Source organism: Ptiloglossa arizonensis, chromosome 5, assembly GCF_051014685.1.
Source record: "Ptiloglossa arizonensis isolate GNS036 chromosome 5, iyPtiAriz1_principal, whole genome shotgun sequence".
NCBI classification, from domain to species: domain Eukaryota; kingdom Metazoa; phylum Arthropoda; class Insecta; order Hymenoptera; family Colletidae; genus Ptiloglossa; species Ptiloglossa arizonensis.
In genome coordinates, this window is record NC_135052.1 from 11,873,835 (window position 1) to 11,891,800 (window position 17,966).

General features: G+C 40.2%; 1 protein-coding gene across 1 annotated transcript in view; it reads right to left on the reverse strand.

The window, feature by feature from the left end:
* The window catches only part of LOC143146799 (beta-1,4-glucuronyltransferase 1), an 84,182-nt gene extending 66,263 nt beyond the window's left edge, over positions 1-17,919 (reverse strand). The window contains exon 1 of the mRNA XM_076311442.1: positions 17,307-17,919. The gene's annotated coding sequence lies outside the window, so the exon portion shown is untranslated. The remainder of the gene's footprint in view (positions 1-17,306) is intronic.
* Between the last annotated feature and the right edge of the window lie 47 nt (positions 17,920-17,966).

Genomic DNA, 17,966 nt, shown 5'->3' on the forward strand with positions numbered 1-17,966 from the left:
TTCTCTATATTTTGCTCGATTTAACTCAATCTTTAACCGTAAATCCGGCTCAAAGTTTAGTTCATTACCGGATTTATTTTTGATACTAACCATTGACGGAAAGTATGTCATACTGTACAATTATACACGAGTTATTTTTAGATTGAACTTAGGGTTATCCCTAAAGTATCACATCTAGATTGCACCTAGAGTAGGGATAGGTTATGTTTAGATTAGAAGTAGGTTCGGTGAGGGTAGATTTGAGTCAGATCTGAGCTTAATCTATTATTAGATCTTAGCTATATCCGATTTAGATCGGATGACTAACACTGAGCTAGATCTGAATTAGATCCGATCGCATATAAGTTAAATCTAATACGACCTAAGCTGAATCCAAATTTCATTTCTTATCAGACATGAAATACGTCCGATGTAGTTCGATGAATCTAAGCTAGATCCAAATTACGTCCGATTCTATCTAAACTAAAACTAGTTTGATCCGAGCTAGCTCCAAGTTAGATCTGTTATCGGATCTGAGCTCTGTCCGGTATAGATCATTGATAATATTTAAACTAGGTCCGATGACGTTTAAATTAAAGCTAAGTCGATCTGAGCTAGACACAAGTTTCATCCGTTATATCCGAGACGCGTTTGATTTACATCGACGATCAAATCTGGACTAGGTTTAGGTTAAGTCTAACGGCGTTTACGTTAAAACTGGGTTCATCTAAGCTACGTCTGGGTTAGATCCGCGTCACGATTACGTTGATGTGACTTAAAATTAAGATACATTGCCGACACATAATTCTGGTTACGTCCAGTCATGACTATATATAGTTATAATCGAAACCAACTCTACGGACAGTACCTACACCGTTGCAATAATTTTCACCTAATCATTTTCGTTATCGGTTTAATTCCACAGTTGGACGAAATTGGAGAGACGGATTCCAGATGTGAGATTCCGGAGAATCCTTAGTCGGCTATGAAAGTAGCCTACTCGATTCGGACTAAACGCTCGTTACGTAAGCATTAGCAGATGTGCCAATACACGTTAGCCTGATTTATCTAATCTGTAATAATTTAATAAATCGCTGAAGCCGCTTTTATCGTGTATTAAAGAGAACGGTTGGAGAGCACCGGACCAGATGGAAATTGCCTCGACCGCGGGGATATTGGGCACCGCGGTGCATTCGTGCGTGCATCGGGGTCGTTAGAAGTGCACGTGCACTTGATACATTGAAAACTTTCGCGCGCTGCCACGTTTGTCGGGTATTTTTTTTTTTTTCTTTTTTTTTCGTCGGAAAGTCGGGACGATCGATGCCAACCAGAGCTTATAACAGACCTACTAGTCCTCATAGAGGTAGGGATCAATATCTGCATTAACGGTTGCATACTCGATCCGTGATTTAGAAGCGATATTCTCTGGTAAATTAACCCCATTCGCCTACAATATCGTGTGAGACTCGTGGTAAAGAAATCGGGCCAAACCTAAGAACCACGGGTGAGTTTTGTCCACATTCATACGTTCAAATATATTTTCTTGAAAATATTAGAAAGAAACCTTTGTATAGTATCTTCGAAATTAAAATTCAGACTTATCGAAAATTAATAGTGGAACAAGGGGTTAATTTTCCTCGAATATAGTACCTATACCTAATCACTCCAATTCTAATCGAAAGATTCCGAGTGTTCAGTAACTCTGAAATACAGAATATTTCCAAAATTGAACAATCGAACTGAAAGAAAGGAAATTTTATTTATTTGAGTAAATTTAAGGTAATGTATAGATGAGTGTTATATGTATTAAAGCAAAGTGACGCGATCGATATGATTTGTGCCCCAGAATTCGTGTGTACTATAAAAGTCTGAAGATATAACTATCTATTAGTGCGTAATAGACGGTACCTTATCTGTTTAACGAACGAGCACTGTGTTTATTTAAAATTAAAGATATATTAGGTTATTCAAACAAGCCGAGAGTACACATTTTTAACCAATAATTATCCAACAGGTTTCTAAGTTACCATTTGAGTAAATATTTACGTAAGTGTACGTATGCATAAGTATCGTATCATTAGCAACCATACGTTTTCTATCAGGAGTAAAGTTTTAAATAAATTTAAAACAATAATTAAAATAATAGCTTGTATTTCGAAAAAAAAAAAAAAAACAGGATAAATATATTGTAGCCGTCTTAAACTTTTTCAACGAAATATTCTTAACCTTGTTATTTTAGCAATTATTCTTTTCAAAGGCATCTACTCGCAAAAGAAACGTAACCGCAACAAAATTTTCAACTCGGTTTTGAATGTATTCATCTTCTGTATGCACAAGAACTAGGACAAGACAGTAATCCGTGGAAAAGCACAAATGCAGTACTACCTACATAGAAAAAAAGTGTAGAAACCAGGAAAACCTACCGTTACCCGGTAAACAAGTTTCCAAAATGGAATGTAAACTTGGCAAATGTGAATTTAAACAAAAGAGGGATTATGTGTGAAGCGCAAATAATTTTATGTGTACACTGCAACGTTTAACTATCTATTTTATTTTATCGTTAAGGATCACAAATATTTGTGATGTTCTAGATGTTTATATTTCTGAGCATAATCCGTATTATCGCAACTTTTTATTTACATTGCCAAGTAACAAAATCGGAAACGTTACACGTTATTACAGAAGTTTCAACCCTGTGAGCGATAAGTGCGATCCATTGAAATTGTTCCTAATTTCGAATAACGTTTTAATACATATTTTCCTACGTGAATTACGGACAATAATTTTCAAAGATCGAAACAGTTCGGAAATCGCGTTTTCATGTTGCCGAGAGAAAGTACGATTTAATTCCCGGGTAAATTTCACGGCAGAACTTCCGAGCACACGATAACGACACTGAACATGTCAATAATCCGCACTGCGTGTCGTACGTGACAGTTCGATGATTACTTAATGCACGTTATCGTTGCGTCTTGATTTACAAACGCACTCGTCCCGTGATGTGCAACGGGGACAGTTTAAAATGCACGAATTCGTCGCACATGAACGATTAGCTAATTAAATTATTACGAAAACGTACCACCAGGTGCGAATTTACCCATGGATATTAATTGTCGCAATTTGTTTAACGTAAATAATCACGTAGCAGAAATTATCACGGTACCGTTTCGCATAGTATTATAAATTTTCGAAACATTTTCCGGGGTGTTTCGATATTTTACAATTATATATTTCGTTCGTTTAAAAAGACACTCTAACGATCTGCTTGTAAACTTTTGTCAACTTTCGTACTAATTTTCTAAACTATTTCTTTGCGATTTCAACCTATACTTTTTATGCGTGGACCGACACGGAGAATTGATTCGTACGACAAGTTGAAAAAAGTCTCGTTGCATTTTGCAGGTGCATCGTTGCACCGTGCACCTGTCGTCGATTATGAGAACAAATACAATTCGATCGTATTGAAGGAAAGCACCTGTATGGGAGACACTACAAAAGGTAGTAAATTCGGGCGAGAGGAAACTCTGTGTGAAAAAATGAATCGAAAATGTTGAAAGCAACTTTCTCGTATGGGGCTTCGTTTCGGAGAAAATCGAGTTCGAACAATTTCGAGGCTTTCGCACTACTATGGGCGTGGTTAAGCGCGCGCGTACCGAACGAATTTTTCAAGTTGATTTTTTTCAACAACCAAGCTCCGTACGAAAAAAAGTTACACCGCATTTTCGATTCATTTGTTCACCCTGAATCCATTCCCCACGGATTTGTACAAAAACTTTTTCATATGATTCGGTGAAACGCGTGAACGATACTTAATGAAAGGTACTTTCTCGTTTCGTTTCACTTCGCGTCGAGAAATCAATCTCGAGCGAATATTACAATAAATCGGTCAAGTTTAAGTATTATTAACTCTAATGTAAACGTTTAAAACAACTGTTGGTCGAGTCATGGTCGTTTTTTCTATTACGCTTTATATAACAGTTTGATGACCAAAAGGCGTACCAATCAGCGATTAGCAGTTTTCTTCAAGGAAAATTACCCAAGTCCTGTTTTCCCTTTTTGTCTAATGGTTGTTTCGGTCACTTGTTTTCTTAAAGTATTGTTCGAAGTTTCTTATAAACTTCTTCACTGAACAAAACTATTCTATCAAAGTAAAGCCATTAAATTGCCCTTTTCTTCGTTGATCGTTTCGTTTCTATTTCTATGGATTTTTATGTTGCCATATCGTGACAGACGATTTCGATGGAGTAATTCGTTCGAGCATTTAACAGGAGATTTCGAAGCGGAGAATTTGATAAAATTTCCCTCCGAACGTAGCCAAGAACGTAGCAACATTATCGCGATGTCTGTTCCATAAGTAATATTCAGGCTGCAATCGCGATTCGCGGTGCATTTGAATTTCGATTCCAGCTTCCCAGGCATTCGTTTCCCGGTTCTCTGCTCTCATGAATGGAGCGCCGCGAATTACGAGACTGCCATTAGTCACGAAGTCGCTGAATTTCCTATATACACACAGTGTGTAGCGTTCGTGCATTGCGAGAAAAGAGAGGGACCGAGAAGAAGATCCCGAGCGAAGGAGCTCAGCGAAGAAAGAGTGTCATAGTTAAAGGAAAAGGATCGGGGAAGAATCTTCCAGCGAGGGAAATAACTTACGTACAAAGCTCGGGGGAAAGGAAACGAAATATAGAATTCTGACGGGGAAGAAAAATGGCATCGATACAGACAAATGCAGAAAATTGGTACAAGACTGAAAAACGAAAAACATAGAGGAAGGTTATCGAGAAAAAGAAAAAAAAATCGAACCGATGAACACGAAATACACCCTTTCGTGTATAGAGGAAAACAATCGTGGAACGAGTGTCAAACGAGAGAAAAGAGAGAGGAACGAAATTGCCGTGAAAAGGGACAAGGGCAAGAAATTGAACTATCGAGACAGGAAACGCTCCAATTACGACATGTCCGCTCCATGCTGTCCGACGTGCTGATAAAACTCTTAAAAACCGTGTTAAATGTGTAATTGGTAAAACGACGGTGGTCGAATAGACCGTGCAAGTTAGACAGTTTGTTCGTTTACCTTACCTGGAAATCGATGTGACACAGAGAAACTTTGACACAAGTCTTTGATGCTTCTTTTTTTTTCTTGCTCCCGTTGAACCAACTCCGAGACTGACAAGCGTATAATTAAGAGACCGCTCGTAGACTGGCGAGTTTCTATGCGTGGACCTTGAAATTATGCCGTTCTTGGCGAACATTTATGGAGAAAACACGAGAATCCTGTTTCTGTTTCGCTTTCCATTAAAACAGATCTCCGCGCGATTGGGTTCGTGATCGAATATACCTTAGGAGTGGTGAAAAAAAGAAAAAAAAATAACTCGTTTCATCGTCCACGCGAGGCAATTATTTAGGAAAGAAGTTACGAACGGAAATATCTCGGACTTATTTCACCGAGAACGTAATTCGATGGTGCTGGCTCACGATATAAATAGCAAGAGAAGCCTGTCTCGTTTTTCGATCCGTTTATTTCGAATCTCATTCGAGGAACAAAAGTCGCGTAAATTATTTAACGATGACGGAATAACGTAGCTATTCTTCGCTCACTTTTTCAATACACGATAATATTGGATGGATCGAAACGAATAATCCAGAAACCGATTAATAAAACTAAGCCCGCAATTATCAAACTATCAATTCGCCTCTCGGACAACTTCGCCACACTTGGACCGGTGGGTACAACTTTATAATTGAATACAGTCTTTACGATAGTTTTATGTTCGCGATAAGGCCGAGTTATAGAATTACGTACCTAACCGATAAGAGTTTACCACGACCGGGTCAAAGTTTCGAGAAGATCTCACCAGACGATATGCAGAAATTTTATACCTTGGAACGAAATACTTGAACGCGCGTTAAGTCTCATCTGACTGCACGCAACTGGATGCTTTTCAATTCGTGCGAACTTTGCAGCAATTTACAAGTATCGTGTATCAGTTTACCATTCCGGGATTAGATCGAAGATTTACTCGCTCATCGAACGGTAAACGTTTAAAAACCGTACATTCTGTTCGATTGCAACGAAATATTACCCTCGATGCGTGTATTTTATACATATCTTTTTTCCTCAATTTTTTTAGAATGAAAACAATGACTGAAATTATTTCCTACCACTCTGCACCAAACCGAGATAACTCTGAACGGTTAGAATGATTTTCACGCCCGTTAAATATTTAACACAATCAATCTCGTTGGAAAAACATTTTAAACTTTCGTATTTTTCATATTTTAATCAAAGTATCGTCAATGGAATCGATTCGTATTTTATATTTCAATAAAAGTATTATCGATGAATTGACAATCGTTCTCCAACGAATCGTTACTGAAAATATTTTCGATCACGTGTAATTGAAAATAATTCAAACTGTTCGATAATACTTTTGTCACAATGGAATGAAAAATATACAAATTTTAACTCAACATTAGCGATTAACAGATGCGTGCTAATATTGTTTCAAAGTTTCGAACGCACGTAATGCGATACTCGCTCGCTGTTTGTCTGTCTCGCTCACTCTCGCTGTATTCTATTCGCTTTCTTCATCGAACGATATACAAAAGACTCGGTCTCGGTCAGCTGGAGACAACAATCGCTCCTTACCCCGCTCTCGACCCAACTGTTCTCGATTTCGTCGCTCGAAAGCGGGGAAGGCTGTAAAATACAATCTAATAATCTCTAACACGCGGACGAAATGAATCGACCGTGTCGTTTAACTATTTATTATGCGCAAAATTGCCTCTAATCAACCCTCCGTTCCCCCCGATTGTCTATGAATTTGGTATCGTCATCGACTTTTACCGCAGATTAGGAACGCGATAGAATCAGCAGCAATAGAATCACGATAACAGAATTTGGATCAGCCATCAACAGGGTCCCCATAGGGATCGCCTTCGCCAACGATATCGGGTTTCGTTTCGTTAGGAGGGGTTCCATTTACAATTAGCGCGATCGTACCAGATGTGCGTTCAACTTTAACACCATCATCCCTGATCGTACACCGCAGACCAAGTCGAGCTCGACATCGAGGCGTTCAGATATTAATAGATATGTACATACACGTTTGATCCCATCGAATAAGCGAGTACTGTTCCGTAATGAGACGTTTAATTGCCAAGCAGTGAACGTAGACAACAGTGAGTTGGAAACGCAAGACTGGAGCAAACTGGAAGACGGAGAGTTTTTTTAAACACCGACGGAGAGAGAGGTAGTCAAATGTACAGTGGTTTCGAAAGATTTTGGCGAAAGTGTGAAATTGTATTGAATAAACCAGGAGAAAGAGAGCAATCTTACGTTCATCCAAAGTATAGTGAAAGTTTGACTCGTGAAGGCTATAGTAGGACCGAAATCTAGCTCATGAAGATTGAAGTACACCGAGGACCGTATCAAAAAAAGACTTATTTGAAAATTTAAGAAAACTCGGAAATAATAACAGAGGAACTTCGGTAATCCGAATATTCCAATTTTGTACAAAACTGCTAGTTTGTAAGGAACATCAATTTTTGTATTAACTGCAATTTGGTTCTTCAGGGTGAAAACACCCTTTAAAGATAGGAAGAAGATAGGTAAGTGTATCTCCCCTTAAAGAGAAAAGGTAGACAGGTGTTGCTTTCTTTACTACATGTATCTTTAAAATTATAGTAGACATACAAAAGCGGTTAGAATGGAAGGTTTTTGTTTGAATAAAAATAAATCCTCCATAATTGTTATTTTAAAACATTTTGAACTTCCCATTGTGTCGAAAAATATGTACACAATCTCGTTACAAAAGCATGTTAAATTTGTCGGATAATACGATACGTAAGAAATTAACAGAGACTGAGAACTATCGAGAGATTCTGAGACAAATTTGGTGACATTGACCTGGACAAATATATACTGAAACAGCAAAAGAATCTAGATTGTCCTAGAATAGATGAAAGGATAGAAACCGTGATATTGTGGGACAACATATAAAGGCTAAAAAAGACATAGAAAGACGAAGAAATAGAAAAAAAAGTACAAAATACAGAAGAATACCGTGACAGACCAAGAGATTTCTAAAAAAAGGCTAGAAAGAAGTGGAGAAACGTGGAGGATGCTGAGAGGGATTGAGAAAACTCCAAAGACCTGGTAAGTGTGAGACCTGAGAAGATACTCGGAAATATTAGCAAATTAAGAAATCCTAGAGAAGACTAGAAGTAAGGAGAAACTTGAAGAGTCAGATGCTGAGAGTTGCTAAGAGAAACTTAAAGAAAAAAAGAAAAGCGTAAGAACTTGAAGCGTGTAGCAAAGATGATAACCGGGTCAGATGGAGCCTGAAAAAATCTGGGGAAAATTAAAAACGACCAAGAAGTTCTGAGGAATACTGATAAAGAGTAACGATGGCAGGAAACAACTGGGATATACCGGAATTTTCTCAGAGAAATGTAGAGAGAGGCTACGAGGAACTAGGAGAAATACCAAGTGCTGGAGTACGAACAACAAGAGAAACTAAGCTGGATTTATGGTTACTACGAGAAGAGAGGAACATACGTCATCGCGTTAAAAACGTATACATCTACCCGCGATAAGCAAAATGCAGATAATGAACGAATCGATCCGCGTCATCCGGAATTTAATGTTCCGTGTCACGCGCTACGAGCAAATATTGCTATAGTCCGTTCGCATTCACAACAGCGTTTTATTTTCTTTTCCGGCATTATTGATTACGCCGAGGCTCTCCCTTTGCTAGGTACCCCAACGTGGAGTGGCTCTTTCACCGGTCGCTCACCTCCTACCTCTTACCCTCTGAACGCACTTTGTCTCTTGTAATAAATTGACGATACAACTGAGAGGGAACTGGCAGAGAGAGTTAGCGTGGGTCGCCGGAGGTTCACAGAATCAAATAACCGCGAACAGTATTTTTCTGACCTGGAAATCTTTACTGCTCGGAAATCAACTCTTCCGAATTTAACGGGACATTCTGATGCTTCCGATCGAACATCCAGGGTTTCTTATTATTTTTCCCCCTTACGGAGAAATAATTGATCTGGCACGAAGATTAATATTTATTTATAAAATTGTAATTCATAAAATCAATAAACGGAATTGAAATTAATACACCTTTCGTCGTATTATTCGTGGGTTAGAAAATTGGCGACACTGCACGGAGAAATGTTATACCTTACAGGAGTCAGACGCGTTAAGTAATATAACTGCCCTTTATAACACTGTTTGAACAATAATTGTAAAATGTATGGAATTGTTGTACAAGCTATCGTATAACGACATCGAGCTGCACAACAACACAACGCTATCATATAATATGGTGTTATACAACTTTGATAAACGACAATTCAAAGCATGCACGGTCGTTCAACGACCAATTGGAAAAATTACCGTGCAATTTCGACTTGGAAACAGAAGCGTCGAAGCGTAAATATATCGTATTATGATCACACGTGCTTTTTAATAAAACCGTAGATCTATTAATCGTTCGTAACGTTACCAACATCTGTCGTAATTCTCGCTTTCAATTGACAAAATCGAGACCATCTGTTCACGTGGAAGCGATATAAAAAGCGATCTTTATCTCGAGTCGAGGCTGGGCTCGCGCGTATCGATCGACCAGAAAAGTGAATGGGATACGCCGCGAGTAAGCGAGACGGAGCAACAATGAGTGAGCCTCGCATTACATGCGCTCGGCGATCGAAATTCCAAAACGATACTCGTACCGGTGCGTCGATGATAATTACAATTATTTATCGATATAATTAACCGTTTAAAAAAATATATATATATATATATATATATCAAGATTATTCGAACCGTTTGAGTTTGATTCAAAAAGTAAATCGACCGGTGACGATTGGTACACCCTGTACTTCGAACGTCGCCGATTATTCGAAACGATCCGTGAAACTTCTAGGGAACGTTTAACGCGACGCACGATAAATTTAATTAAAGCAGCCCAGCGCGGCTCCTCCTTTCTTGAGAAACGGCGTCAACGAGCTTCCCAAGTGCGTGACTACTTTCACGTTTCGTCGTTTCTTTCGTGCCTCTTCACCTCTCTCTTCTTCGCCTGGTTCCCGCCTATTTGCCTCTCCCTTCGGTAAGATAATGCCTGTGATCCCGATTCCAAGATAATACGCACACATCTTCGCGTTCCCCCGCTGATGCAAGAATTATGTAACACCCTTGCGACCCACTGACACCCAGACGTCGGTCCGATTTTACTTTCGACTACTGGGACACGGTGTGCGGTCTCCACGAACCAAAGAAAGTACTTGTTAGCGCGGACTTTCCCCGTTTTCACGGCTCCGTGGTATTCGTCGGCGGACTTTCTTGACGCGGTCGAGTATGAATGTGCAATGGAACGGCTACTCCAAGAGAAACTGCCTGCGTTCGATGTATCCATCCCTGACTCCGCGATCCGATCGTAGAGGATATCCGTTGAACGTCGACCGATACCCTCGAAAGGATATACAATTTCCTTCGAGTTGTTACTCGGTCAAGAGCTTTGTAACAGCTCGAGGGACAGGTAGGCGAAATTTCATCGTTCTTATCTTTCGTCGAGTCTCACGAGGCTACGTTTACAATTCGTGGCGAATCGAAAGAATCGACCATATCAAGCGAGAAACGTGTACGTATCTGTCTCGATCGGTGTATCATTAGTATTCCAGAGTATTCTGAAAGTAATTGCGAGTCGTATCGGGTCAAACGTCCTAGTCAGCCTTCGTTAAATCCTGCGACTAAGCAAAAATTACTCGACACTGTCCTCGTTCCCCTTACTCGCGATACCACGTTCTCCTTATCCTGGGACTGATCTTTCTTTTCTCTCTATAATACCTGTTCACTCGCCAATCAAACTCTCGTCAACCGGCTACTGTGTATCGTTGCGCTGATCTTCGAGAGTTTTCTACCGAATACGGTATTGTCCGCGAGTGACGTAAAATTTTAATAAATCGAAGTTCGACGTCAAACGCCTCGTCGTAACTCGACGATTTCGATGACGCGGTTACACTCCTTTGATACGAAGCGACGACCATCAGAGGGACGTTTCGGAGCCGTATATTTCGATTCATCGAGTCGTATCCAACGACGAAATCGATCAACGTGTGATACACGCACGGTTATAAATACGAAAACACGCGGTAGAGAACGTGAACCACTCGCAGTGATCTCGCGTGACAAGAACGTGACGACACACACGATTGTTCGAGTAATTTCGCGTACGAAATAAGAGATAACGGTACATCGATCGTAACCGCGAAACCCGAGAATACGTACAACGCCGTAGTTACTTACTCGTGGCGATTACCATTGACAATAATTCAACGCAAAACACGAATTTTTGTCCGTAACGTTTTTCTATACAAGACCTCATTGAACGCAACATCTCGCCGCGAGTCCGATCGGTACGTGCGTAGTTCGACTTAGATCGTGCGCCACAATTCCAGCTCGTTATTTCGGTCGAATGGATTAATGGCATTTAATCGAGCTGTGCCTCGATGTCGTCAGTCTGATGCAACTCGGGTTAGTAGGATTCGCGCAATCGTTAAATCGTTTCATGTTTTCCTCCGTCTCTCCATTCAGGGTTCAACGATCTGCTCGCAAATCTCCGCGGGCCAGGGGACCAGCGATGCGGAGAGATAAGGAACGACGTCCCTGAGCCTCGTCATCGTCATTATCGTCCGCTCAACTTTTCCACGGACGTAAGACAGAAGGCCGGAGCTTTCACCTTACGATCGTCCCCGTTTCTAGTTTCTCTCCCCGACACGGTGGCCCGTCAAGGTCGTTTCGAGGATGTTACTCGACCTCTGCGTCATTCGCGGACGGAATATGCACGGTGACCCGGTGGTGGCCGACCAATGCCGTAGTTCGCCGATGTAAATATTTTAAAAACCCGGCTAGGACGGTCGAACACGCGGGAGTTCGTTATAACTCGTTAAAGACGAGAAAGGGGCCTTGTCGACCGGGTTGCGCGGTGGATGAATCAGAAAATAAAGCGCACCGGTGTATAATAATGATTGATGATGCAAGAACTATAGACTGTGAAATTTTGCTCGGAGGCTTCTTCGTATATTTCATCGAGCGTCCCTTGCTTGCTTGCTTCCTTGCTTCTTCGAGTACCGATTAGATCAACCACTCGGTGGTAACTTGAGAGATACCTGTTTACAATCGTGGTCGCTTGTTAATCAATATTCCGAAGATAGATAAATCAGAAACGCTGCCGGCATGTTACGAGAACAATCGAACTGTTTAGAGGATCCTATCGAGCTTCCATTGCTTCCTTATTGTTCCTTTAACACTCAAACTACCGAATGGTTCATTTGACCCGTTTTTTAATTTTTTTTTTATAGTCGCTCAATTATTAACGGTGATTTTGCTCGCAATATTCGGCGACGATTATTAAACTGCGAGAATTAATTATATTCGTAAATTAATTCGTCTTTTTCTCTTCTACTTTCGAAGATACGTTATACGTTTCAGTCTTAATACGCCGGTCGAGTTAGCCAGCCCAAGAGATTCTTATTTACGCTCAGAAGTGTTCAATAGTTGACAAATCCTCCGAGACGGATAAATCGGAAATCGAGATGTATTTTAACGCGAATTGTTAACGATCGTTCGGGGGAATCTTCGTGGATTCTACAATACAAAGTTCTCGGATGAGACAAAAAATGGAAATCGGTAGACTACGAGCGGAAATAAAAGCGTTTCTCGGTCTGGTTGTTGCAGTTGGAAAATTTCGAGAAACTCGTGAAAATAAGGATAATTCACGGAGAAAACAAGTTGCGGTTTCGTATTTGAAAAACAATGCTTGAAATTTATACGATTTGACGATAACAACACAAATTGGCAGCGTTGTGGGAGATTAGAAAAGAAATTTAATTTTACATTAAGGCGTCGGTTAATATTTTCTCGTTATCGAGTGAGTTACAGCGGAAAGGTGAAATTTGAGAAACACTGGTGTGTGGACAAGCAACCCGGAGATTCCTAATTTTCTATTCGAGTATAAATTAGTTTGGACGGTTTAGGATCCAAAGGACTCGTTATTTATAGCCGCAACTGTACGATGCTTAATATTCTCGAGGTGAATAAACTCGAAAATGAGATGCGATGTCTCCTGAAAACAACTTTACGGGAACAGCTCGAAGCTATCCCCAATGTCACGAATCACAGCCAAGCGTAGCGTCAAATTTCAGGCACCGTATGGCGCACACGTGTTGTAGCCTGGTTGACCACGGTGCAGCGATATTTTAACTCCTAACCGAAAAACAATCTCCCTGTGCGGACACGGTACGTAGTTTACGTAAACTATTATACTTGGCTATGTATGGTATTTATAGGGAAGCAAAACAATTTTATTTTCTTTCTTTCTTTTTTCAAATTGCATAACAGCACTTGTGAAAGTAAACAAAATGTCTTATCCATTCTCTTCCTAATAGGAATTACCCACTATAAAAGAGTTCGTTACTAATGACGCGAAGATCCTGTGTGTGCACGATATCGCAATGTATACATGTATATATATATATATATATATATATATATATATATATATATATATATATATATGTATATCAAAGGTATACAACTTATGTATACAAATGAGAGTCACTAATACACAGAGTCTCGTAATGATAAAAATGAAAACACATGGTGGTGCGTCAACAACTCGTGGCAATTGCGAGCGAAAAATACATACGGTAATGTACATACACGAACGTTTTATACTACCTATGCACGCAGAACAGAAATAATAGTACATAGACCGGTTGGCCAGGTGTTCCCCGTACGTTAACGCTTTCAAAAAGCAGAATGCATTGTACAACGAATACGGCGCTAAGAACCAAAATAGACTACTTTCTTTCCGCTCCGAATCGAAAGAAACGAATATCAACGGTCCCCTAGAACCTTGTTCCGTATTATTGATGCGTTGAGCGACTTGGTGTGTTTACGAAAAACGAACCCTAGTATTTGTAAACTTTTAAGTAACGTCACTGTCGTTAGCGATGTTATAAAATACTAAGTAAAAATGCTATCGTGTATTTCTACTTTTCGCGTTGCGATTTGAACGAACGTCGAAGACATCCTTAAACACGGAAAACCTTCGTGGCAGGCAACGTGTTAAATAGTACGTTACGAAAACGTTTACCATTACCGCGAGCTGATCGGCGACTCGCTCATTGTCGAGACCAGGTTTTCCAACTCGTCGGTGGCTTTATTTAATCAGCAATGAGCTGACTTACGAGGACGCTCGACAACCATAAAACGGACGAAGGATCCCGTCGTGGTTACACTTCTGGTTACTATATTAGGAACCGCGGTTCAGCCGGTAAGAATTTACATGCTTTGAGGAAGTAGATGAAGATAAGCCAGAAACGTAGAAATTTATGCCACAAACTCGTTGGCCGGTAATCCGTTCGATAGAGTCAGTTTATTGAGAGAAGGAGAGAGAAAGAGAGACAAAGAGAAGGGGGAGAAGAGATAAAAGCAATGTACCATGCTGCGAATATCAATAACTGATCGCTATTAGAATTGCGTACAGCAACGCTGACTCATTTCAACAGCCGACAAAAAATCAGGAAATTCCAACGGACGCTTAACACGGCGAACGGAACCTTAAATATAAAAACCAAATTTTTTTTCAAACTCTCCGAAGGTGATCGCGCGTCCTTCCTTTCCATGTTTGATCGTTTTGTTGTTGCAAGTTTAATATATATATATATATAAAACACGTTTCTATCCATACTTGTTAATATTTAAGCGAACCTAGCAACGAGAAAGAAATTTCATCGTCGAAAGTGGGAATCCGCGTTTCTCTTCTACGAAATTGCGTGGATCGTTTTTAACGGTCGTTCTGTGCCGTGAACTACGGGAATGGGTCGACAGACGAGTGTGCTCTCTATCGATTGTAATTCAACCATTTTCCACTGAATGTATTCAACAAAGCGACAAAGCAGGCACGCAAGCCTCGCGGCCGAGTAATTTTTCTACAGTTCATTCACTAATGTTTCCCTTCCGCGGCCAACTTATGCGCCGTGTCTGTCGAGGACGATTACCCCCATAAATCACGAAAATTCTTCGCGTATTTGGAGTAAAAGTTGGGTATAATTCCGGTCGTTAAGTTCCCTCGCTCTTCTCCCCCTCCCCCCATCCACGAGCCATCTCCCACCGGGCCGCAGAAAAATTAAATGACGCGAACAAATCGGGAGACAAAGGAAACAGTAAAAGTATGATGTAACGTGAAGTCGCGGCGACGCTTAAGGTTTCGGGCGTTGCGAATAACGGCAGTGACATTTTTTACGGACGATTTATTCTTAGAATCGATACCGGTTTTTTTTTCGACGGCTTCTCCGGAACATTCGTATATCGTTACCAGCCAATATACCGTTCGGTGCGTAACGTCTATTCCTGGCAAGTTATTAGCGTGGGCAAACTAAATGTTATAATTGTTTGCATTCGTGATTGTTACGATCCGCTTTGAAAGCGAGGGTTTCTCTCAAGTTTTAACTGTTAATTGCGCAACGTACGATATACCTTTACTTTCTATTACCAACACGTTTTACTGACTTCTGTATTTCTTCGATAAGTGACGCGACGCCCAAGTTCAAGACCATACAATACTTGCTTTTTATACATACTTAACGGATAATAGCGTTAATGTTTTTAGTAAGAGAAAACCACGTAAGAGAATCAACGAATGTAATTTTTTATTTTACCTTCGTCGACATCGAGGTATAAATATTGTGTGTGTGCGCGCGCGCGTATTCGCCTTTCTATTTCTTTCTTCCTACATAAAATACTGAAGATACGAGCAAAATACTGTTTTCATTTTATAAATAGCGATCATCGTCTTCATTGGTATTTGTAACAATATTTTCACGGGTAGTATTCTTTAATAATATGATTCTAACCTTAAAATTCGAAGTTGTTCAGTGTCACGTAGACCGATCTCGATGCAGTCTGAACTATTATCGCCTATTTTCGTTCCCGGTCAACAGTTTGACACAGTTTGGACGAATTTCACCGTGCATTCTCATTCACATCGTTTCTTCTGCGTCACGCAGCGAATCACGATTCATCAGTAGGCTGGTAGTTTTTTGTTTTTATCTATATGAATCACGGCCAAAAGGTAAAGACAAGTAATTAAATTTTGAACAAGTAATCTCTTCGTCTCGAACAAGAAAAGTAGAGAGAATTCGACAGAAAAACAAAGAGGACGCATTTGTTACGCGCGCGCGCGTGCGCGTGTTCAATCTGCAGTTTTGGTTTAGACGCTATTCCACCTTTCTTTTGCATGATACATTGCAGAAAAATGATGTAAAAAGTTACCATTCCTGTGAAAATTTGCACTCGACCTCTATCGAACGGATAAAAATGGAATTGCATTCACGTTCGTTAAAATTAATTTATAAATTGAAACAAACGAAATTTTGTTCCCGGTATTGATACCTATCGATTTAAACGAGACGTATTTTTCCTCGCAATTTGAGAATGGCTTTTAAATGATTTTAATTAGTATTGCGGTAAAATGAAAATTTTACGTAATGTACGTAACAGTCGTGATACTTTAAGGGTTAAGTACGTATACGCGTCACATACGTTTAACGAAATTAAATGTTAATAGGATTGAATTGCACAAGATGTCGTCAGTATCCACACAGCACATTGTAACATTAATTACTCTCTAAAAGCTTTTAACTAATTCGTATGATAACAGACTTTAACGATTGAACAACTGATAAACGATTGAAAAATAGGTACTTACTAAGTGCTCCTAAATAACTTTCCATAAACATTTTATCCTGTTTTTACCATTTAAACAAAAAGGATTGGATAAACATTCGGTAACGAATAAATACACTAAAAGATACGTGAAATTTCTATTAGAAAAATCTTATTTTCAGGAAAGAGTAAAATATACATATTATTCCAACGTAAATGAGACTTAGGTATTTAAATATCCACATTATACGTCACTGTAATAAATTCACCGTCGAGTTACACAACTCTTGGAACGCACTGTATTTACGCTAGACCGAGGATTTCACAGAAGCAGGACACTTTCCGTAATTAAAATCTCAAGAAAGAAAACTCAAAAATAGAAATTGGTAAACATATTCCACCCGGGTATATAATCCACCGTGCTGGCTACAGTGAATGCATAAGTTAGTACTTTCATTTTAACCGGCATAAACAAAGACCTCCGAGACGATTCTCATCAAAACATCGTTGGTAAAAAAAGTGGTCCAACTAGTATCGTGCTTAGTGCACCGCTAAAATTCCAAAAACGAAATGCAATAAACAGAAATCTTACCGTAAGTCCCTTCAGCGTGACATCTCTGTAGTTCACGATTCCGTAAAAATGTCGCGCACGATTTTTCGACCCTCTCGGCTCAGTTAGTCCTTCACAGCCTCCACTGCACACGCACCACGAAATATCCCGGTCACGTCCAGTCACAAAAACCACGAGACAACATGCATCGTGACGATGCACGCTCGAGTTCCACGTCTCTTTCACCAGCAGACGTTTTCTGGCCGTATAACGAGACTCGTGCAGATTCACGTTTATTCTACCGCACGGCTCGCTGATCACGAGGTCTCTCCACCACTTCGAGAATATACCCCGCAAAGCTGCCGAGTTTTCAGCCCGCTCCGTGAGGGAGAGACACAAAACCATGTAGAGGTAAACAGATTCGGACAGGTCATACGCGTATGTCACGGTCAGTTGCTAACGATGCGGCTCAAAAATCCGAGCTAAGAGCGTGACATCGTGCCAAAGAGAAAGGGATCAGAGCGTGCTACGAAATATCTCTCTCCTCAACGCTGGTAACCGCGCTGCTCGAGCAACAGCATCCGACTGCTTTGCTGGGCCCATCAACGCCATAGGCACGCATGCTGTTACGACCCCTCCAGAACCAACCACCAGAGGGCTATGAACAGCTGTCGATTCTCACAAGCTTTCCAATTGAACCTA